The sequence below is a fragment of the Equus asinus genome, chromosome 6 (genome assembly GCF_041296235.1).
Source record: "Equus asinus isolate D_3611 breed Donkey chromosome 6, EquAss-T2T_v2, whole genome shotgun sequence".
Taxonomy (NCBI): domain Eukaryota; kingdom Metazoa; phylum Chordata; class Mammalia; order Perissodactyla; family Equidae; genus Equus; species Equus asinus.
This window is the reverse complement of record NC_091795.1, coordinates 47,024,020-47,049,338: the sequence shown is the minus strand read 5'-3', so window position 1 is coordinate 47,049,338 and position 25,319 is coordinate 47,024,020. Positions and strand designations below refer to the sequence as shown.

The 25,319-nt window shown below is 41.2% G+C and overlaps 1 long non-coding RNA gene across 1 annotated transcript in view; it reads left to right on the top strand.

Moving 5' to 3' along the window:
• Positions 1 to 24,162, top strand: part of LOC139045514 (uncharacterized) — a 40,885-nt gene extending 16,723 nt beyond the window's left edge. The window contains exon 4 of the long non-coding RNA XR_011503972.1: positions 24,074 to 24,162. This is a non-coding gene — a long non-coding RNA (uncharacterized lncRNA). The remainder of the gene's footprint in view (positions 1 to 24,073) is intronic.
• Positions 24,163 to 25,319: the final 1,157 nt, after the last annotated feature.

Sequence of the window (25,319 nt, the reverse complement as noted above, 5' to 3'; positions counted from 1 at the left end):
GGGTGAGAGTGCAGAGGAAACATGGTCCGATACAGTAGCACTGGAATTTACCAAGCATCTCTGCCTTGACGAAAATTACAAGGCCTTTTGCATGTGGCAATATAGCCCACGGGAGACTATTCCAATTGCAACTAAGCCAATCTTATCATCCATGGTTTGTCTACACAGTAGCTCATTTGGCAGAAACACAGGAGTATTGGTTACTCTGATTACAGTGACTTTGGGGACCATGACTGATCAGTTTAGACCAAAATTCCAGTCACTATAGTTCTGGAAACTTGCACCGCCATAGCGAATGTAGAAACAGTCACAGTCAGAAATTGCATCCATCACACATACATTCTGTTCATTGTTGGAACCTGAATAGATTGGTGGTTTTGACTTTCCACAGTTACCATTACACGTAAGACAAGAGTTCCAGCCTGCTGTGGACTGAAACCATCCCTTTGAGGGCCCTCGAGTCATGGCTTACTCTCTGAATAAGATTATCAGTGAGAGGCTTAGTGATAGGTACACTTTAGATTTCTAATTGAAGTGGTGGAGAAAGGAACCTCCCTTGTTCTAACGTCTGTGGACCGTGTTGCTGCTGAGGACACTTCTGTTGTTATCTTCTAGAGCTTTCTGGATATCTCCATTGTTTTTAGACATAAATGCATGCAATTCCCTTGAGAAGTCCTTATCTACAATCATTGTCAAGTGAAGTTTGAGAAACTTCATCCTTTGGTACTGCCATGTTCCATCTAGCCTCCCTTGTCAACATCCCTGCATGGAAAAAGAAAGGGTTTCAGACATATCAAACAGACCCCAAATCATTTTTTCCTTTCTTAGATTTTAAGTTTCAGTGGGAACAAATAGCCTTAAAATTGGATAGAGCCACATAACTTATTCAATGCCACGGGGGCAACTTTTCATTGTTTACTTCCCAAACATGGCAGTTTGGCATTTTGTGACATAGTTACGGCTCTGGTGTGTATTGTGTCCTTTGAGATTTAAGAAAGGTACGAGGTAGAGGTGGTCACATGGGGTGTCTCAGGTACCACACAGCCTTCTGCCCTTTCCCCTTTCCTTGACTCAGTCTCAGATTTAAGCTGACATTCCTACCCACATGGGGTCCTTGTGGCAGCTGCAAAGCCCAGATGTCCAGCTGGAGAAATGTGGTCTGTATCCTGTTCATCTGACAGACGTGTGAGTCTGGGATAAGAGAAGTTGGCAGCTAAGTTGTCGCTCCTCATATTCCTTTGAGTTGCTCATGGCGGGTATGTTGGGCGTTTCCAACATGTTTCTTTCACATTCTGAAAGATACAATAGGGAAAAATAGAAATGAATTGTCTGTTCAAATCCTGAAATAATTTATCTGTTGAGGTAACGGTCAATGGTGAAAAACAGATTTGAAGTAACTTTCCCAAAATTATTGATTGTGCGAATGAGAAAGAACAGTATTTAAATTAATAGGAAAACTAAAACCTAACTAGTAAATATGATGTGAGCCAGAAACAAAAATGTGCCTAGTAAATATGAATATTTAGAACTGATTAATGATTTAAAAGATTTCTTTATGAACTATGTTAAAGGCTTGAACTCTGGTTCATGCAGAAGGACAGTCACAGCCCTAGAAACTAGTGTCTTCAGAAAGGTGAAAACATTTTCAATATTGAGGCCTGATCGCACCCTTTCACGCTATTGGATTTCACTGCCTTCACAGTTTAGATTTTATGTGCTGCTGATAAGAGGGTATTTTCCCTGTGTTGATTATTTATAAAGATTTATTCAGATGTCTTTTATAAAATATTTTTGAGATCTTTATTGATTATGAGTCTGTTCATATCCCTATCAGTTACATTGGAATCTTTTATCTTTAAGCAAGGTATTAGTGACTGATAAAGCAACCTGGAGAACATGGGTGATGGTTTACAACTACACTGTCTAATACAGTGACCACTATAAATAATGTGTCTATTTAAATTAAAATTATGTAAAATTAAAAAGTCAGTTCAAGTGTATTGCACGGAGCAGATATAGAACCTTCTATCACTGAAGAAAATTCTACTGGACAGCTCTTATCTAGAAAGCTTCTTGCTCTTTTGAATAAAGAAACTTTGAAAAACTGTCTTCCTTTGCTAACCAGTATTTTCATGAGCTTTCTGCTCACCCTAAAAGATAACAGAAAAGCAGGTCTGTGTTGTCAGACAGGAAAATACTAAATAGCTTTTTCTTGTGGAAAACATGATTCTCCATTGTGATTCAGTATTTAAATGGTAGGGCAGCAGCTAGTTTGTGGCAATCTGTGTGGATACTGAGAACTGGCATCTGAGAATTGTAGTCCCAGAGGTTAGGGAACTTTTCTCTAAAGGGCGAAGATGGTAAATATTTCAGGTTTTGTGGGCTATACCATCTCTGTTGCGAACACTCAGCTCTGCCATTGGTGTGCAAAAGCAGCCTTAACAACAGGTAAACAAATGTAGCTGTGTTCCAAGAAAACTTTATTGACCAAAATAGGCGTGGGTGATAGTTGGCCCATACGTGTCCTAGAATACTTTTTATACTCCCTCATATCTCAGAATTTGACCAAGAGTGTAATCAATATATTGGCTGAGGCTAACCAATGCCTGCTCACTAATTCTCACTACACTGCTGTGATTAAAATGCAGACAGCCACCCATTTTAAACCTGCCTCCTTTGGGATCTGCCCAGAGAAATACATACTGTTAGCTTCCCTACAATGCCTGTCTTCGACATTAGATAAATGGTTTCATTTTTAGTTGTGTGTGTGTATTACAGTGCCAACCTCAGGAGAGCAAGACTTTTAGGAAAAAGAGGGCCTTGGAGAATGTGCATGGGTATTAGGCTGAGATTTGTTTGTTTGGCTTTAGTTTTTCTTTTTGTTGTTATATCGAGGCCTACATGATGTGAATATGGTACTTAGACTAGTAAGACTACGCCTGCTTCAAGATGCTCGCGAAAGAGATGAGCTACTGTCCTGCAATGGTCACTTTGGTGCTTTTCAACATTCCCTTCGTGTGTCAGCGTTAGACGGCTCTGGGAATCATTCCAGAAGCACTTGCTTCTCCAGCCCATCCAGGGATTTTGAAAGCACCTGATTCCCTGTGTTAAGTCTCTTGCAGCATCAAATATCTGAAGTATCTGTTTCCTACACTGAATACTGATACAACAGTGTATATCATTTTTATAAATTTTGGAATGTGTCTAAATTAATCATTTTTGGAAGATTGTATCTCTAAGTGAGTCTCCAGCTCCAGTTTTCTGAACCTAGGTTTACCTTTTCACCACCCTTTTTGAAGTATCTTGGATGGTACTCCTCACCCACTTCCTAGATGTGAAATTCTTCCCTGAGGGATGGGAGCCTGAAGTCAATCGGCCCTTGAGAGAGTCAGGGACCGCTGTGTGCTATGCATACAGGTCTTGGAGTAGATATGAATGATGAAACTGAATACTAAGATCATATGCTCTAACGCTGCCATTAAAACCGGAAGGGACCACAGTTCGTTTGAAGCAAGAACCTATCAATCTTCAGTAACATGTATCCAATACGGTCCCGTGGCATAATTGTGCTGTGAGCTTCAAAGCCTTTGCTATGTTTGCAAAATGCATTAAAGAGACAACTCACCACCTGACTTTTATGTTTTCAAATTAGATTGTTTCTGTACACTGGGATCCAGCCAGCTCACATGAGTCTTTCCTTTGATCTGCTTAACATTTCCCAAAATGCCATCTTGACCCTCTTATCTAGATCCCTGAAAGAGCAGAGGTTTTCGATGTACTCTGTGCACAGCCTTGTCGAGATTGGATTCCCAGCCTTAGCGTTTACGTGATATTCACAATGCACCTCCGAGAGCTTTTTCTTTTTAATTGTGATTCAGTGGAATGCCAGTGAGAAGTTTAAAAAGAAAAAAAAAAAACACATTACAAAGCATAAGGCTTTATGATTAATTACCTTGAGTTCAGATATAATTTAAACATATTGACTTGTCTGAAATAAGTGCCAGACAGTGGAGCTGGGGAGACAGGAAGTGCCTGGTGAGACTGCTGAAACAGGCTGGAGGAGAAGTCCAAGCGACGAAGGACATCATCATTTAACTGTTCCCCACAACAGGGCAGAACACGGCCACAACTGCTGATGATCAGTGGAATCAAAGGGATAAATTATGGCTGCGCCCTGCCTTTGAAATTAACAGAAAGTTAGTCGATACTTCAACTTTGCACAATCCTAAAAAATTGGTTCTGAGACAATCCATTACGAATGATTTTTTTTTCCCTTCCTATACATGATCTGTGCAGAGACTTCTCTGAGGGGCTGGAGTTGCTTTGCTAATCCCAACCTCCTCCTTCTGAACTGGTGGGGTTTCAGAGTCCCTGCTTGGCTGGGACCCCTGAGCTGGAGGAAGAATGGCGTTGGCAGTGGGGATGGGCTGCAAATTCCTCAGCATGAATGAAGCCTTAAGCCCAGCACGATGGCCCTTTATTTGGGAAACCAGGCTGCTCCCAGTGCTTTCTGTAGCTGGGCTGTGAGAAAGAACGAAAGTGATTTCTTTGCAGCAAACTGGGACCAGATGCGTTTCTCTGTGTAGAAAGTTTAGAAATCCAACCAGCTGCTTTCAGTTTTTGATAATGGATTATGGTGTCGAGGGGCCCGCACTAACTTTGATACCCATGCATAGGAAAGCAGAATGTGAGCATTTGGGCTAACCTCACTGGTGGATTTTTAACACATCCGGGGCACACGTGATTCAGCATTCCCTTGAAGCCGAGCGTTACTGTTTAATGCCATCTGGGTAACAGCAATATCGTCCAAGGAGGCCTGGTCACAGACTCCCATTCATCTCTTAGGCTGGCTCCACAGTCTTCGCGGAGGTTCCTCAATTCAGCACTGAGAGCTGAATTCTGATTCGTGTCCCTGAAGTTTCTGGAGAGCTTGGGATCCAGCCTGCTGCTCCTCTCCCGCACACTGAGGCTCTCTTGAAGCCTGCAGCTGTGCAAAAATTTCACACATACAGTGTGAGTAGCAGCATTTGCCTCTTGGCTGGCTTTCAGATAAACTTCTGTCTTGTCTCTGGTACTAAAACCCGAGCTCCAGGCTGTGGAGGAGAAGGCGTGTTTGTGGCTGACTTCACCCTTCCCGAGTGACTGACGTGGAGGAGGGGGGAGGGGGCCCGTTCAGCTCCGTGAGGTCTCTGGCCAAGGCTGACTGTACAGGTGGTCTTCTGCGTGCATCCTTTAAGTCAGGCCAGAGAGCCCAGAAAGCCAATCAGAACTCAGAGAAGATTCCAAGGATTTCAGGAACTGATTTCATAACATAAAATAGAGTTTGACCATCTTTTTTTTTTTTCTCCTCAAAGCCCCAGTACATGGTCGTATGTTCTAGCTGTAAGTCTTCCTATTCTTCTGTGTGAGCTGCCGCCAGAGAATGGCAACTGACAGATGGGTGGTATGGTTCCATGACCAGGAAACGAACCTGGGCCGCCGAAGCAGTGAGGGTGTTGAACTTTAACCACTAAGCATCAGGGCTGGCTCAGAAGTTGGCCATGTTATTTGACAAAATTTTGGATAAAAGAACTATATTAGTGTGTGTGTATGTGTATTTAACTGGAGATTTATTTTAAGAGAGTGGCTCACATGATTATGGAGGCTGGCAAGTCTGAAATCTGCTGGCTAGGTTAGTAGGCTGGAGACCAAGGGAAGAGACGATGTTGTAGCTTGAGTCTGGCGGCTGTCTGCTGGCAAAATGCCCTCTTCCTTAGGGGACCTCAGTGTTTCTTCTAAGGTCTTCAACTGATTGGACAAGGCCCACCCACATTAGGTAGGGTGATCTAATTTACTCAAAGTCTACTGATTTAAATGTCAAAAGGCATTTCATCTAAAAAAAGCCTTTGTAGCGACCTCCACATGGTATTTGACCCAATACCTGGGTACCATGGCCTAGCCAAGTTGACACATAAAATTAACCATCACAAGACCTAAGGGTGAGAATATTTATATTTGTTTGTTTTTCCCTGAATACCAAAAGAACCGGGACATGAAAGAAGTCTCCATATCGTATGAAATGGTAGAACCGAATGTATTCATCACACGTCCATACATGCACACACGCATACATGCACACACGCATGCATGCACACACACACTCCTATGGGCTCCAAGTGCATCCACGTCAAAGCACAAACGAGATTCAGGACAAAAGCAATTCGTTAAAAAGGAAATCAAAGGGGCACAGTCCCCTGTGTCCCATACTTTTCCCCTGTCTGGATAAGCAACGGGAAAATTGGCCCTGGAAGCTCTCCACAACCTTCCATCTCTCCTGTTGGAATTTCCTAAGGTGAAAGTCTGATTTTTTAAAACTGTTGCAGCTCAAATATCACTCTGTCCGAGGAAGAAAACTTTGCACAGCGATAGTCCCTTTTGTTTATGAAAGTCCTTGAGGATGACGGATCACTGTAGTGAGAATTCTCTTCAAAGAATCTCAGCTTAATCTTAAAGAGCAACAGCAATCCTCATTCCAGTGGGGAGAGAACCGTGGTCTGAGAAATGGCCAAGATTGTGTTTTTTGAAGGTGCGTACATTTTAGTGGAATTAGGTATACTTTTATAGTAAAACATAATAACGAACAAAAAGCTTTCTCTTCTTTCCGAGCATCTAGAAGAAAGTATAGCAAATGTTTGGTGATGTTGAAAAAAAGCTACCTGACAGTTTTCTTTTCTTCCTCTGCCTTTTGGCCAAGAATTGGACAGCTATTCTGTAGAACCAGCCTCTGGATAGTTCTTCTTTGTCTAGGAGGAAGATACAAATTCAAGCACCTATGTCAACTCCGTCTGCAGTGATATTTTTCAGTCTGGTTATAACTAAGCCATTGTTTGGCCACTAGTGTAAGATTCCTCAGGGACTGGGACCGGAGGGCTTGTCAGGTGCCCTCCCTGGCCCAAAGGCCCTGATTTTGTTCTCAAATAGTTGGACTTCAGCTTCCCCGCATTTCTGACAGTTGTAGTATCCCACAGCCTTTCAGACAACTGAGTAGAGTGTCTGAACACGGGCAATGACCACCAGCTCCTTCCTTCATGTTAGGAAAAAGATAGAACCCGCAAGTTGCCACAAAGCCCCTGGCTGGTTGTCTCTTGCGTAGGGGTGCCAGATTCAGCAAATAAAAATCCATAACATTTAGTTGAATTTGAATTTCAGATAAACACCAAATGATTTGTTAATATGAGTGTCCTATGCAATGTTTGGGACATACTTATGCTAAAAAGTATTCGTTATTCATCTGAAATTCAAATTTAACTGGAAATTCTGTATTTTGTTTGGCAGTCTTATCCTTGAGGGGTTCTCTTTTGACTGCATTCCAGGCTAACCTGGATCTCATTTTATTGCCTGTGAGTGTGTCTCCCAAAGTCATTTTCCCGTGACGTTTCTGCTTCCTACTGTTCTACAGAGATGCCTGGAGAGGCTGCTGTTTTCTTATCTTGGCATATGCTTCCCTGCTTCCCAGTCATTGCCCAGGCTTTATCTCCACCTGGAATACTTAAATCACCAATTTTCTTTATTTCTTAGTTCTTCCCGAGACGCCAAGAGGATTTGGGGGCAGCAGGGAGTCTGTGCTGTGAAAAGAGGCTGCAGATGTAGATGCATTCGGGACCCATTAGGCCATAGAAATATTGGAAGCAGAACAGGTGATGTCCAATAGATAATAGTGGGCTCTGTGTCCAACAGCAGAGCGCAGCCCTTCCAGAAGACATTTCCAAAGATTCACAAATCGCTCTGCTGGCCAAAAGAGCTTGTCTGCTCAGCTAATGTGCTTGCATTTCCTGGTTTAAAGCAAAGTACTTCCCAAAGTCTTTTCCTTGGAACATGTCGGTCTTGCAGAATATTAAAAGGAATTTGAGAAACATCGTGTGTCACCTCTTGAGTATCAACGCAAAGCTTGATAACTAGATCTAAGTTCCAGGAAGGCAGGAAGGACATCTGTTATATTATCTGCTTTAACCCCAGAGCTTAGCATACAGAAACCTCTCAATAAATATTTGTTGAATGAATAAATGGAGAATGAAATCTTAGTCATTTTCTAGCCTCCATTGTCTCGTTCATCATGAGAAACCAATATTTTGCATATAAACTTTGGATGAAAACCAAGCTGTACAAGATTGTTAAAGATTCTTGTGGTTGAGAAATTAATTAAATTTAACATATGATACCTAAACTCTGAACCTGAGTCTTGCTAGCTCAGTCTGGCCCTGAGATGTATTTTATTTGGCCAATGCAGGGTTTTAGAAAAATTTGAACTTTCATGCCTTGAGACAGACATGAGTCGATGGCCCACCACTGTCCTCACTACTCCCTATTGTCTCATTAGTTCTCTCCCCTTACATCGTTTACCTGGCTTTGGAGGCATTTGAGTTTCAATGTCAACTAGGGGATGATTCATCAACTTTAAGGACACAGATTTTGATGTAAGACAGTTTTAGATTAAGAGTCACAGATCTTCCATTCGCTAACTGTATGACTTTGGACAAGTTATTTACCTAAGCCTCAGGTTCCTCATTTGTAAAGAAATGCTGATGATACTAGTACTTCTTTTGTAGAGCTGTTAAGACTATCAAATGATATAATAAATGAAACTACTTAGCATATATTTGGCACACAGTAAATATCCTACAAATGTTATTTGTGCAACAGTAATAGTTGTTATTGTTTTGGTTTCATATATATGAAGGCCAGGTTCTAGAATTAATGGAATGACTTTCAAGAAGCCCAGAAATGAGATTATATCTATCTCTCCTTTTCAGAATTCTAGAAAGAAGACAGATGATGAATGAATATACTTGCCTGTTTAGTTTTGCTCACTGATAAATTCCAAGCACCTAGCAATGTGCCTAACATATAGTAAATGCTCAACAAGGATTTAGTGAAATATATGAATGAACTGTAGACTTCTGGATGGAGCTCATTAGGATCACACGACCTCATGAATTTCAGTGGCTTGGCTTCCTCTAACTAATCCCTAGGCTTGGGCAATCAGTCTCTGGGTAAAGAGAGAACACTGCCTTACAACACGAATTGGAGCCAAGGTCTACATATAAAATACTTAGGAAAGCCTCCAAGAAGATCTCCATTGACCCTTGTAACCCCTTTTGAAACTCTTCCCACTCTGAATCAGGGCTAGTCTACGTGACCAATAGAATACAGCAGAAATGACAGTATGTGACTTGCAGGACTCAGCCAAAAACATGTATTGTAGCTTATGTCTTGGTTTTGCTTGCTCTGGGGGAAGCCAGCCAGTCTGCTGTGAAGATACCCATGCAGCTCTGTGGTGAAGCCTATGGGGAGAGGAACTGAGGCCTTCTGTGAATACATTTGCCAGCTGTGTAAGTGAGTTACATGCAATAAAATCCTCCAGCCCCAGTTAAGCTTTCAGATAATGCCAGCTGAGGCTGGCATCTGATGCAGCCTCAAGAGGGACTTGGAGCCAGAACCGTTCAGCCAAGCCACACTTGAATTCCTGACACACAGAAACTTGGGGGAATGCCCAGAAAAATAATTATTGGTGTTTTAAGCCACTAAATTTTGGGATAATTTGTTACGCAGCAATAGGTAACTAATACAATGGGGATTTGATTCTGACTGGCATTTCAGACACTGTGTTCCAGATACATTATCATTGAAGTACAATGAACACTGACATAAAGTAGTTTTATGTCCATATTGACAGGTATTTCATAGACTGTCACATTTATCATGGCCCCAAACAGGTCCCAAGATGTATGTGGCTTGGAGGGAGCAGCCCTACCATGCTGACTGCAACTCCTAAAGCCAATTTTTTGGGAAATGGAGAGCCCCAAGGAGTGATAAGAAAAAAACACCACTGAACAAATGAGTCAGATGAAGCAGGGGACAAAGAAACACCAGCGAGACCTCCTATTTGCAAGGCATTGAGGATAAAAAGAGCGATGAGTCAGGCTCACTGTTCTTTCCTAATCCTGTGCAGGACAGAATGCATACATGAGGAGTTAATTAGCAATTCATAGTATTCAGACTGTGGCCAGCTCACACCTGCAGTACCGTGGTCTATTCTTCCTGTGACATATTTAGAAGGTTATTGACAAGTAAGAGGACATCCAGAGGACGTGCTCTCTGAGGAAGTAGGGGTGTTGTGTGTGGAGGAGGGAAGCCCAGGCAAAATGAAGATGGCTGCCTTGAAATATCTGAAGGACATCACAAGGGAGATAGATGAACCTGCTCTGACTTGTTCTTGAGCACAGAACAAAGACCAGTAAGTGAACTTACAGGAGGTTAGCAGCTCAACAATGAACTTTTTGTCAAAGCTGCCCGGCGTAATGGAGGAAGCCACCGTCACTGATGGTTGCAAGCAGTGGGTGATGGCCATTGTTTAGGGATGCCATAAATGGGTTTGCTGCAAGATGTAAAAGATCATCTGACCTCTGAGCTTTCTCATAACTCCACGATGTGAGGAGGCTGTGGCTGAAAATGGTAAGTGGAAGGATAAAAGCTCTTGTATCACACAGCATAGTAGGAAAGGCAGGGGCTTTGGAGTCAGACAGAAGAGGTTTAACTCCTGAATCCACCATGAAAAGCCACATTAATCCAGGTAAATTACTAAACTTCCCCATCCTTAGTTTCCTCTATGTAAGAGGAGGTACGATAATGCCTGCTTAATGAGCTCATTGTGAAAGCAGACATAGTGAGCTGGCACATGACAAGCGTGTGGTACGTTAAGGAGTTCACTAGATGATCGCTCTTAATGTTATATCGTGAGATTTATTGGGCTTGGACACAGCAAAGATCATAGCTAGAACACTGCCAGACTGGTCCTTTAGGCAGTTGGGGAAAGTCATGACCTCTAGAACTACAAAAAAAGGGCTCCGCTGTGTTCTTCCCAAGTCTACCTGCTATGCCACATTTGCAAAGACCTATCGATGCCTTCCACAAGCGTTGCCACCAACACCTCCCTTCCACTGGTCCTTGGGTCAGAACATGTAGGCAGTGAGACCCTTCTACCCAACATGCAGGGCTGTTTTACAATGGAATAGAAGGTGAGGAGAGGCAAGGAAAGGACCTGACTCCATTGGCATGCTAAAGACTTGGCTTAGCTGGCTTCATGAAGTTCGACCTATTTCAATCAGGACAATGGCGTCAAGTAGCCAAGTGCAGCCAGTGGCCAACTCCTTCCAGCCTATACACTGCTACCAGATACTTCTTCCTAGAACACAAGTCCAATTACACCTCTCTTCTGTTCAAAAGCAATCAATGACTTTGTAGGCTGCCTGCAGACTGTGTTCCTCCTGTTAGGATTCAAACACCTGCACACTATAACTTTGTCATAGCTTTTCAGCCTTCCTTACAAGTGTTCTTCAACTCCTTCCCTGTGTTTCAGGTAAACAGAATAACTCACTGTCCTTTCAGTGTGTGCCACACTCCTTGGCCTTCAAACCCTACTATTCCCTCTCTTTTAATTTTGTAATTTAGGTGTAGAAAGGCATATGTACAGCTTAAAGATTAATAAAATTCACAACTGTGTATCTACCATGAAGGACAAGAAATAGAAGCCCACTGAGTGTCCTCAGCTGTGTCTTCTCTGCTGCTCTCTCAGATGACACTACTATCCTAACTTTTCATTTCCCTCATTCCCTTGTCCCCCACCCCCCCCCTTTTGGTAGTTATTTTACTTACATCTGTGTTTCTGTAAAAACACACACACACACACTGGCACAAACCTCACTGCATAAGGAAAGGATGGGTAGGATTACTGCTCTCTGATGGAAGTCACAGGACTTAAGCTGGTTAGAGCTTCTGGGTCGTGTCTGGTTTGAACCCCTTCTGAGGAGAAGTCCGCTAGCAGGGCAACTGGCAGGGAGGTGGTTCAGTCAGAAATACGGTCAGGGGAAGCTGCAATGGGCTGAATTGTGTGGCCCCCAAGTTCATATGTTGAAGCCCAAACTCCCAGTACCTCAGAATGTGGAGATAGGGCCTTTTAAAAGGGTATTAAGTTAAAACGAGGCCTTTGGGGCAGGCCTAATCCAATCTGACTTGTATCCTTATAAGAAGAGGAAATTCTGACACAGACACCAGGGACGTGCATGCACAGAGGAAGGACCATGTGAGGACACAGTGAGAAGGCAGCCATCTGCCAGCCAAGGAGAGAGGCCCTGGGAGAAACCAGATCTGCCAACACCTTGACCTTGGACTTCAGACTCCAGAGCTGTGAGAAAATACATTTCTGTTGTTTAAGCCTCGCCATCTGTGGTATTTTGTCGTGGCAGCCGGAGCAGACTAACACAGGAGTGGACGCTTTCTGTGTTCTACCTTACCTCCAGCTCTCAGGGGCAGGTCTTCTGTGAGTGAAATGGGCTCCCTCACCTGATCTGGCTGGCAAAGCATGGGAAACAGAATATTGACTTGCAAAAATGAGAACAAGCCAAGTACAGCTAAGAATCTGGGCCGGGGGCACCTGGGCACTCTGTCCTCAGGCTGAAAGGACAGTACAGTGGTATCGGAGATCTTAGTGATGAGAGCCCTTGATAGATATTTTTTTCTTGAGTCAAGCTGTTCTTATCTGGGCTGGTTGCCTCCACATCTAGCGCTCAGCTGGTATCCTGGGGTCCCCCTTCAAAACCCTCCTGAACTTTCTTGTTGAAAATTTGTGGGATCTGCTTTCTGTCTCTGGTGTTCTGAAATTTTCCAGGGATGTGGGTGTGCTTCCACTCTATGTGTAGGTACATTGTGAGCTTTTTAGCCTGACAGCTTCCATTCTGTAGTGATGGACCTTTTGTCTTGGTTATTTTGCTTCTATTTTATTTCTTCTCTCTTTCTGAAACTCTCATTATTAACATGCTCAATTCCCTGGTTTGGCCTGTGATTGCCTTTTTGTTTGTTTTCCAACTCTTTTTCTTCCTCAGTCTATTTTCTGAGAGTTTTTTTTCAACTTTATATTCTAGCCTTTACTTTGAGTTTTAAAAGTTTCTGCTTATATAACTGGATGAATCACAATCCCTGACTTCAAAACATACCACAAAGCTGTAGTAATCAAAACAGCATGGTACTGGTACATAAACAGGCACACAGATCAATGGAACAGATTTGAAAGCCCAGAAAGAAAACCACACGTCTATGGACAGCTAGTCTTTGACGAAGGAACCAAAACAAAAACATACAACAGAGAAAGGAAAGTCTCTTCAATAAACGGTATTGGGGAAATTGGACAGCCATATGCAAAAGGATAAAAGTAGACCATTATCTTTTGCCATACACAAAAATAAACTCAAAGATCAAAGACTTGAAGGTAAGACCTGAAAGCATAAAACTTCTAGAAGAAAATATAAGCAGTCTACTCTTTGACGCTGGTCTTAAAAGGATCTTTTTGAATACCGTGTCTTCTCCAACAAGGGAAACAAAAGAAAAAATAAACAAGTGGAACTTCATCAGACTGAAGAGCTTCCACAAGGCAAAGGAAACCAGGATCAAAACAAAAAGACAACCCACCAATTGGGAGACAATATTTGCAAGTCATATATCCGACAAGGGGTTAATCTCCACAATATATAAAGAACTCACACAACTGAACAAAAAACCACACAACTAGATGAAAAAAATGAGCAGAGGATATGAGCAGACATTTATCCAAAGAAGATATACAGATGGCCAATAGACACATGAAAAAATGGTCAACATCACTAATTACCAGGGAAATGCAAACTAGAACCACACTAAGATATCATATTACACCCATTACAAAGGCTATAATAATCAAGACAAAAAAACAACAAATGTTGGAGAGGTTGTGGAGAAAAGCGAACCCTCATACACTGCTGGTGGGAATGCAAACTGGTGGGGCCACTGTGGGAAATAGTATGGAGATTCCTGAAAAAGCTAAAAATCGAAATACCGTATGACCCAGCAACCCTACTACTAGGTATCAATCCAAAGAACTTGAAATCAACCATTCAAAGAGACTTATGCATCCCTATGTTCATGGCAGCATTATTCACAATAGCCAAGAAGTGGAAGCAACCCAAGAGCTCATTGACTGATGATTGGATAAAGAAGATGTGGTATATATATACAATGGAATACTACTCAGCCACAAAAAAAGGACAAAGTCATCACATTCACAATGATGTGGATGGAACTGGAGGGTATTATGTTAAGCAAAATAAGCCAGACTTGGAAAGACAAATACCATATAACTTCACTCATATGTGGAAGATAAGCAAACACAAAGACAAAGAGAACAGTTCATCGGTTCCTAGGGGAAGGGGGTAAGGGAAAGGCACAGAGGGTGAAGGCGAGCACTTATGTAGTGACTGACAAATGACGTGCCACTGAGATTTCACAATCTTGTAAACTATTATGACCTCAATAAAAAAAATTCTCACAAAGCAAAAAATAAAATTCTGCTTATATATTTTTAATTTTCAAGAGCTCTTTTTTATTTCCTAAGTGTTTCTTTTTTAAAGAGATTTCTAGTTTTGCTTCACAGATACAATATATTGTCTTGTCTCTCTGAAGATACCACTGATTTCTTTTGAAGTTTCTGTGTGTGTGTGTGTGTGTGTTGGTGTCCACCTTTCACATTAGAAGCTTTCTTAGATGTCTGTCTGGTCATTCTTGCCTGTCTGCTCATGCAACTAAACAGTTGGTAGAAATTCTGGGCATTTGGGTGTGACTTGCCCACTCTTGAGCCTCACTATAGAGTAATTTTGCCTGTTGTGGGAGAAAGGCCTGAAGTCAATATCTGTGTATCTTTCGTCTTGAGCTGATCAGCTTCCCTGGAGAAGATTTTCTAACCTCTTCCACGGAAGATGAGAGTTCGGCTGCCAACGTTCTGGGATCCAGTGGGAGGTGAGGGCTTGGGGTCTCAGCATGAGTATGCATATGGTTCCCTTGGCACAATACCCTTGCCCTCAGCGGTGATGGCACTCCCTAATCTGGAGGCCCTCTGTTACATCTTCTCCAGAGAAAATTCCTCCAGGCTTCTCACTCGATTGGGAGGGGAAGCCTCACAGTATGGGAGTGTGGGAAAGAAATTAGCGATTATAATACATCTCAACAAATAAAAACAAAAATATTCACCAAACGTCTTTTCCTAATCTTTCTTCCTTTAATCCTGCCTTCATCCCCCATTCCAGAGGGATCTGGTGCTGCCCTTTGCTGAATCTTTTGAGGATTCTGCAGCGTAAACAGGGTCAGATCTCTGCTTTCCCCACTACCACTGTTAGGTCTGCTCAACCACTTACCTGCTTTCCAGCTTCCAGAGGTTAGTTGTCACTGTCTCCTCTCTGTTGATATCTTTTGCAAAAGAAATCCCTTGACTATGGTTTTAGGGGTTTCTGGATGGAATGAAATCAGATGTGTATTCAATATACCATATTAACCCAATGGTTTCCCTGTTTCCTGACTATATTCTCTCCTCATCTGGATTATTTCCTGTATTTTGGCTATGAAAATCTCAGCTATTGTAAAGGTCCAGCTCAAATACCAGCTCCTCCATTAAGTTGTTCCAACGTGGAAAGCCTTGCTATTTTTCTTACAGCATTACCTTACTCTGATACCTCCCTCCCACACACCAACACACACACACACACACACACACACACACATTACAGGGTGACAGGTAAATAATAATAAAAGATTTATTGATATTACATTAAGATATATGATATCACAGTATCTATGTTTTCAGACTTTATGGTCACTCTCTGGTTTATTACCTCTGCTGATCATGGGCAGAGCAGGAAGATCGAGTCTGGGTGCCAGCTCTGGCAATTTCTCTTTGTGAGTCCTTGGACAAGTCTGTGTGCTTCAGTTTCCTCATCCAAAAACAGAACTTACAAAATTAGAAGATGGAAACATAACCTATAGAATTAGTCATAATGAAAAATTAGATTCAAAACACACGGAAGGCATGCCCTCTCTCTCCCTCTACATGTATATATCCAGCTATTACTGTTATTATTATTCCCTTTCTCAGTCATAGTGGGTTTTTTTTTTTAATTCAAAGGATTTTATTGAATGTGGAGCATACCATGGTAATGTAATGTGCTGTGAGGTCTCAGTGAGTATTTTTTATGACTCATCTGGGTGCTCTCTGGGATTAGGTGTTTGAAGAGCATTTGTTGAGTTGAATAAAACATCTCAATATTTTTGTTTGTTTGTTTTTTGGGAAGGAGATTGCTGCTGAGCTAACATCTGTACCAATGTTCCTCTATTTTGTATGTGGGACGCCTCCACAGCATGGCTTGATGAGCTGTGTGTAGGTCTGCACCCGGAATCCAAACCTGTGAACCCTGGCCGCTGAAGCTGAGCATGCAAACTTAACTGCTATGCCACTGGGCCGGCCCCAAATCATCTCAATATTTAGGGAGATGTTGTAAACGAAGCCACAAGCGCACAGTCACGCATGTGTGTTTTGGTCATTGGAGAGGTTGTTATGCTCTATCTGTTCCAGAATATTGAGAAAAAGCAATTCTTCCAGGAGTTTAGCTTGTCTTTCCTTCTGAAGACCATACAACTGTATGCTTTTGGCTTAAATGCTATAGTGCCCTAAAGCTGGAGAAAGCAAAAAGTAGAGTTTGGTGTAACCATGTGCAAAGTAGGATGACATTTCCTCTCATGGTTTTAGGAGCTTTATGAGCTTCAACGTATTAAAGACAATTTTCAACTTTGGAAAACCGCCCTGTTGAATCACGATGATCTGGAACTCTGTCTCACTCTCTCTGCTCTGTGTGTGTGCGCATGTGTGTGTGTGTACTGTTTAGTATTTGTGTTGCTTGTTTACTATGGCTATTTACATGAACATGGGAACTTTGCTGCTTATGAACACATGAACTCTTGTTCACCTGTGGTCTTAATTCTGAGTTTATGGAATCACAATGTGAATTGACATGGAGACAATTGTGATGTCACAAGCTGAACACTTCAGGTGGGTAATCAACTGAAGGATCAGATGGACTTCTAAGCAGCAAAGACCCTTTCATCATGTGGCATGTTCTTAGTAATCAAAACCACAGAAGGAGAGACATAGAATGTAAAGACTCCGACACATTAGCCTCCACTATGTTGCTCAACACGATCCTTCTCAAAACCTTCCATGAAGGATTTGTGTCTTGTTAACACAGTCAGTAAGAGGGAGACCAGGAAACCACAACAAAATGATCTCTCTTTTTTGAGCAGCAGGATCCAAACATTTTGCTTTAAAGGGCTGATTAGTGAGTTTGTATACAATCTAACCCTCTTGAATTATTACATTGTAACACTTCCTTTTGTTTGCCCACCTTTTCTTCTGCCTGTAGCACCCTATGTCAGTGCCTCTCAAACTTAATTGTACACATGAGTCACCTGGGGATGTCGTCAAACTACAGATTCTGAGTCAGTAGGTCTGGATGGGAGGGCAGGATTCTGCCCATCTAACAAGCTCCCAGGTGATGCTGATGTGACTGGCCCTCAGACCACCTTGAGTGACGAGGGCTTTAAAGTCAGAATTCAACTTTAAGTCAAAATAAGGATCTTATGGCTGAAAGCTTCTAGGAACACTTACCCTCTGGTTACCAACAATATTACTGTGTTTCCCAAATTCTAAGCCACGTGTTTCTTCACATTTTAACTTTTCTGAAATTGGTGTGTGACAATCATATCAAAAAATTTTACAGCTACTGAACAATGAGTAAGTTGTGACATATGGGTGGCTGTGTGAATATATATGAAATTTACGGTTAGTAGAACTTTGTTCATCCATTGGTCACCTCAGTTATCCACATTGGTGGCACCACATGAGGGTCAAGTTTTAACTTACATTTGTTCATGAATACTTTCATAAAATACTTGGTTCCACATTGAATTCATATGGAACACTTAAAAAAATGTCCGTGCCTGAGTCCCAGACCCAGAGATTCTGAGGCAATTGTTCTCCCCAGATGATTCTAAAATGCAGCAAACTTTGAGAATCATTGAGTTAAAACATCTTCACAATGATCATGAGGTAACAGAACACTGAAGCAGGAGGTTCTTGTGTACATGTCAGGCCATGTAAAGGAGGAGAAACGGCCACATCTCTTAGAAGACATCGTAGACTTCTTCAAGTACTCTCAGCCAGGTGACAATTGACTCTCAATGGAAGCTTCCTGGTTGTGTTCCAGAGATATTGTTTCATATGTATTGATATATCAAAACTGTGACTTTACCCAAGTTGAAAATGTAGATGAAATCCAGGTTTCATTCGGTGTGCCTCAAAATCATGCCATCCCTAAGGAGACAGCGGTCAAAGTCATGAGCACAGGTTATGAAAAGCCGTGTGCTATTGTGATACTAAGCATGGCTACATATGGCCACGAATGGGTCCAAATAGTTCTTTCATCCTTAATGTGAAGAAAGTTTGAATTTAAATTTAGATTGTGATACTCAATAGGAAAGGCCCCATGTGGCAAGAGGAAAACCCAAGGTCTACAGTTCCACCCTGAATATGACCCAGAGCTGAGCTGGACCTTGAGGGAGAACTGTTGCCTAGAGAGACTAGCAAGGCTGAGCCATAGTTGTGGGGTTCCCAGCCTCAGCAAAGACCCTTGCACCTGCAGCCACGTCGGACAGTTCACATAAACACTCACAACTTCCATCTCAAGCGCCTGACCTCCTCTAAGCCCAGCTTCTCCTTTTGTGTTCTGCTTGTCATCCACCTTCTCAGAGATTTCCATTCCATAATTATTACTGTTCTCCCCGAAGTCACCAATTTCTTTCTATCTATGGGATTACTCCCATTAGTATATAAAAAAGCTTGATATTATTTCTTAAAAAACAACAATAAAACTCCTTTTCACACCAAAATTTCCCAAAAGTACTTCCTAAAATTACTTTCTCACTTTCCGTTCTTTCTTCAAACAACCCAAACATTCCATCACAACCCTGAAATGGCTGTTATTGGGGTCAACAATGACTTACCTTTTGTTAATAACCCATTGTCTGTCCTCATTTTATTTTTAACATTTTGTTGACACAGCAGGCCATTCCCTCTTTCTTGAAATCCTCTCTTCTCTAGATTACCCTAATCCCACATTCACCTGGTTTTCCTTCTACTGCACTGGTCTCCTACTCTCTTCATTCCTCCCAAATTCCAAACTTGTCCTTAGCCCTTTGCTCTTTTCACTGTCTGTTTGGTGATCTCCTCAAGTCCCTGGAGAATAAATCCAAACCATTTCATACTGAAATGCTGAGCTTCTGACTCCCTCATCCAATGACCTCCTCAATACCTCCCCTTGAATAACTAGGAGGTGTATCAAAATTAAGATCCCAGGAAAGCACTCTTGTTTCCTCTCAATTCTAAAGCCACTCCACCATCCCCACCCCTAGTCTTTTCTTTTCTTGGACTACCATATTCCCAGTTGCTCAGGCCTAAAATCTCCATTAATTCCTTTCTTCTCTTTCTTCTCTCCACCCCTTCCATGAGTAAGTCCCATCAGCTCTAGCTCAAGACATGTCCCAAATCAGAACATGTCTAGTCATCTCCACTGTCACAATCCTGGTCCAAAGTACTTTCTGCCTAAACAATGCCATGCCTTCCTAATTGGTCTCCCTGCCTCTGCCTTTGCCCTCTGCTTTCCTTTCCTCCTCTCTCAGGGCAGCCAGAGGGACCTTCTAACGCATAAATCGGACCACATCACTCCTTTCCCTGAAACCCTTCAATGCCTCCCCACAGCCTAAGTCTCTGTACAATCTAAACTCCTTGCCATGATTTCTAAGACTTTACCTAGCCTGGTTTTGGCTTACCTCTTGGTTTTTGTTTTATCTTTGTATTTGGAGAGTATTTGTCTAGAAAAATTTTTTTTTTCAAAGATTTTATTTTTCCTTTTTCTCCCCAAAGCCCACCAGTACAGAGTTGTGTATTTTTAGTTGTGGGTCCCTCTAGTTGTGGCATGTGGGACGCCGCCTCAACATGGCCTGATGAGCCATGCCATGTCCGCGCCCAGGATCTGAAGCAGGGAAACCCTGGGCCGCCGAAGCAGAGCAGGAGAACTTGACCACTTGGCCACAGGGCCGGCCCCTGGAAAAACTTTTTATGTTCTTCAACTTGCGATGATTTTTTGCCACTATATTTTAGATGTCTGTCTTGAAAACGGCATATCACTGGATTTTGTTCTTTTTTTGTAATTTAATCTGCTAAACTCTATCAAAACTGATTAGTTTATTATATTTCTTGCCATTATAAATATATTTGGATTAATTTCTACAATCTATGTTTTGCTTTCTCTCTGTCCAAATTTTTCTGTGCCTGTTTTTCTTCTTAGATCGATAGAATTATTTTTGTATGTTTTTAAAAATTTCCCCCCTTTTCTTGTGTGGAAGCTATCTATTCTGTGTCTGGTCATATTAAAATGTTTTAAAAGTAAGGTTCATTAAGGTAAAAGTCACCCTTTTTGGGTATACAATTCTGTTAATTAAATTCACCCTTTTTAGGTATACAATTCTATTAATTTTGATAAACGTAAACGGTCATGTAACCATCACCACATCAAGATGTACAATGTTTCCACCATCCCCGAAAGCTACCTCATGACCCTTTGTGGTCAGTTCTCTTGTTGACATGTCCTCTCTAGCTACAACTGACCTGTTTCCTGTGCCTATAATTTTGCCTATTCCAAAATGTCGCTGAAATGGAATCATAGAGAATGTTCCCTTGTGAGTCTGCTTCCTTCACTCAGCGTAATAGGCTTGCGATTCATGCCGTTGTTGCCTGTATCACTAGTTCCCTTTGACTGCTGAGTAGTGTTTCATTGTACAGATATACTATTGTTGTTTATCCACTCACCAGCTGATGGACTTTTGGGGTATTTCCAATTCTTGGTGATTATGAATAAAGCTGATATAAACATTTCATACAGATTTGTATGTATCTATATGTTTTTATTTCTCTTGGGTAAATATCGAGGAGTAAGATTGCTGGGCTGTATAGCAGGTGTGTGTTTAAGATGATGAGAAACTCCCAAACTGTTTTCCAAAGGGGCTGTCCTATTTTGCCTTGCCACCCCCAAGGAATGAGAGGTTCTAATGCTCTGCGTCTTTGTTGGCATTTAGTATTTTCAGGGTTTTATCTTTTACTCATCCTAATAGGTGAGTAGTGTATTTTATTATGGCTTTAATTTGCATGGCTCAGATGACTAGTGATATTGAACATCTTTCATTTTTTTTTCCTGAGGAAGATTAGCCTCCAGCTAACATCTGTGCCTGTCTTCCTATACTTTATATGTGGGTGGCTGCCACAGTGTGGCTGACGAGTAGTATAAGTCTACACCCAGGAACTGAACTGGTGAATCTGGGCCACCAGAGCAAAGCATGCCGAACTTAATCACTAGGCCACAGGGCCGGCCCCTTGAACATCTTTTTATGTGCTTAATTGCCATCCTTATAGCTTTTCTGGTAAAGTGCAGCTCACAAATTTTGATGTATTTTCATTTAACTCAATTCTGAATATTTTCTAATTTCCTTTGTGACTTCTACTATGAAAAATGAGTTATTTAGAACTTTATTATTTAATGTCCAAATATTTAGGCATTTTCTAAATATTTTTTTCTATTGGTTTCTAATTTAATTTTATTGTGGTCAGAGACATACTTTATACAATTTCAATTGTACAATTAAATTTGTTGAGTTTGTTTTAATGTCCAGAGTGTGGTCTATCTTGGTGAATGTTCCATGTTCACTTGAATATTTAGTCTTTCTCTTGTACTTGAGGATTAATTTCTGCCATTAATCCCAGAAAAACATCCCTCTTCAAAAATTTATTCTCTCACAGTCACTACAATGGCTACAACCAAAATTCTGTTAATAATAAGTGTTGCCAAGGATGTGGAGAAATTAGAACACTCATACACTGCTGGTGGGAATGTAAAATGGTGCAGCCACTTTGGAAAGCAATCAGACAACTCCTCAAATAAAGCATAGAGTAACCCCATGAATCAGCAATTCCACTCCTAGTTAGATGCCCAAGAGAAATGAAAAATTTGTACATGGATGTTTATAGCAGGACTATTCCAAATAGCTAAAAAGTAAAAAATGAAATGTCCATCAGCTGATGAATGGATAAATAAATGTGGTATATCCACATAAGTAATGGAATATTATTTAGCCATAAAAAGGAATTAAATACTGATATCTAGTATAATATGGATGAACCTTAAAAACATGCTAATCTGCAGAAAGTAGATTAGTGATTGCTTAAGGTTGGAGGTGGGGCTGGTGAATAGGGAGGTGATAGCTAAAGGGTATGGGGCTTCTTTTTCAAGTGAGGTAAATGTCCTAACGTGGACTCTGGTAGTTGCATGTGTCTGTGAATATACTAAAAAACATTGAATCTATGCTCTAAGTGGGTGAATTATACGGTATGTGAGTTATATTTCAATAAAGCTGTTGCAGAAACTAATTCTTCCTTTTTCTCTCTAGTCTCTTCTGGGACTACAAATAGACATATAAGGAACTGGTTCCAATATCCTACTGGTTACATCTTTCTAACAGGAACATTAATAATAACTTAATCTAGTTCATAGTCCATATTTGTATTTCCTCAATTGTCACCAAAATGTTTTTTACAGTATTTTTCAAAAACCAAGTCCAATCAAGGTTTGCAAATTGCGTTTGGTTATTATGTCTTTTTAGACACATTTAATCTAAAACAATCCCATCTCCTTTTCTTGTTTTTTGTGATATTGACCTTTTTTGAATAATCCAGGCCACTTGTTAATGGGAAATCATGCACTGAGCTTTTAATGTTAACTATTATATTTTTCATTTCCAGAAATTCTATTTGTTTCTTTTTTTTCAAATTGATCATTTGAAATGTTTGTTTTTGCTCATATTTTTTGTTTCATTTTTAACTTGTTTAAATATTTTGTATTTAGCTACGTATATTCTGTGTCTAGGAATGCCATCATCTGAAGTTCTTGGAAGTCTAAATGTCTGTGTGTTGTCTCTGGTGGCTTACAGTAGATTGGTTCCTTAGGAATTTAGCAATTTTTAATCAAGAGCTGCTATTTCACTGAAGTAGGGTCCTGAGGGACCAAAATAGAAGGCACGTTCCTCTAAAAAATTTTGTATTTCCTTTTACAGGGATCTAAGGGGGCAGACATAGGGCCATTTTAGTTTAATTGCTCAGTTTGAGGTTTCCATACTATCCAAGATAGAATAAATTCGAACACCAGACAATTCTTTTTTCCACATGGAATTGCGATTGAGAGATACGTTTCCATTATAGCTGCTTTTTCTAGCACCTTTTCCCCTACTCTCTTCTTTCCTGGAGGAGTGGGGGCCTCATCCTCTTCTCTCCATCTTGTATGTGCCCAATCCTGTTCCCCCATGTGATCATTAATCCCCAAAGCCCCAACTCCTAAGAACATTTGCCCCAGGGCAGACCCAGCTTCCCCCTTAGCTCACCACTCTGGTTTCAGTCCACTGGGCAGCTTTCCACCCATGTGGATCTACCTTACTTTCATGCAATTTCAGCTACGCATTAAAAAATATGTTGTAATTGGTTCAGCACTAGGGGTTCCGCACAGGAGGATTTTCAGAGTGGCTGATCTGCCACACTGCTGGAAGCAAAATTCCCTTCCTAGCTCCATGACCTCACCTCCCTTGAATCTTACCTTCCTCAGTCTGCTCTGGCCACGCTGGCCTTCTTTCTATAACTCAAACATATAAAGCTCACAGCTGTCTCAGAGCCTTTTCACCTGTTATTTGTTTTCCTTAAAAGGCTCTTTCCTCCAATTCTTCACATGGTTGCACTTTGTCACCATTCAGGTCTCAGCTCAAATGTCCCATCCTCAGATTCTTCCCCTATCACTCTGTTGCTTTCTCTGTCTTTAGCTTATTACATCTTCTACATACAACTTTCCCGAACTTACAATTGATTTGTTTATGTTTTATCCTTTAGAATGTAAGCTGGGAAAGGGCAGGGAATCATGTTCTGGAAAAGTACTTGGCACACATAGACATTCTAAAAATAAATATTTGTTGACTGGTTGGGTAATATCCCTTTTCTTTATCTTCTGCTGAGATGCCTCCCTATTATCTCTTTCAGGCTGGAAAGCAGGATCATTTTCACAGTCACAATAGCCAGCCTACTATAGCAGGGTCACCACAGAAGTGCCATCCTGTGTATTCCAATGGGTAAATAATCTGTGTGTGTGTGTCTGTGTGCATGAGTATAAATGTAAGAGTAGAAAATGTGTGCCTGCACAACCCACATCCACAACCCCTAGAATCACCAAAACACAAAAACTATGCTTTACTCTCCGCCTTTGCACTGCAGGTGCGAATGTGGTGGAATGATCTCTTCTTTAGTTCATAGCTCAGTGCCATTAGATAGTTTTTAAGAGCTCTGCAGCTATGGATCCAAATTTCTCCTGATGCTCAAAACACTGGAATGGGTCTTTCTGGTTGCAGGTAAGTGATTAACTCACTTATGGAAGTGTCTTTGAAATGTACAAGTTTGATTTTTGACTCTGAATGAATAAATGGTTATCCTTTCACTGAAAGTGCTAAGTATTTTTGTAGGTGTAATAGGACACCAATGGTATTGATGATCAAAAGAGTATTTAAGACCCAAGAATTCTGAGTCAGGATAGATGTGTGACTCATATGTTATACAGAGGTGATATTAAAAATATTTAACGACCATCGTGGTGTGGATGCCGGCCATTCCACGGGAGTGGGAAGTCCCCTGCTGTGCCAGGTCAGGTTGGTGGCGAGGCATCAGCGGGTTCAAAGCAGCAGCTGTTTAAAAGCTGATATGGCTGTATTTCAATATTTTAACAACCAGTATGTATTGGCCAAATGTCAGCCTTGATCTTATGGGATTGTGGCTGGCGTGAGCTTCTGGGGATCTTAGAAATCATCTAGTCCCAAAGTTTTTATATTTGTTCTTAAACTATGGAAACTAATAAACTATAGTTTGTTTGTAAACTATTCCTAAACTTTTTCAAACAATGCCTCTTAGTCCCTTTCCCATACATTAGGACTGGTTTCATCAATGTATGTTCATGAATTTTAGAAAGCTTAGCTATTTATATCTCTTTCTCAGAAGCCTGTGTGCTTTCAAAAACCTTTTAAAAATGACTAGCCATGAGGAATTATCTCTACAGAGAATCTCCCATCTACTAAATGAACAGCTATAATCTCTATTTCCCCATTATGGGTGAACACAAGCACAGTTAATCCAGAAACCCAAATTTAGCCTGAAGGTTTAGTTTAGCCTTCTGCTTCTTCAAGTCTTTTACTAGAACTGCATATAAATTTATGGGAGGGTCGTCCTCTTTCTTCCTTTC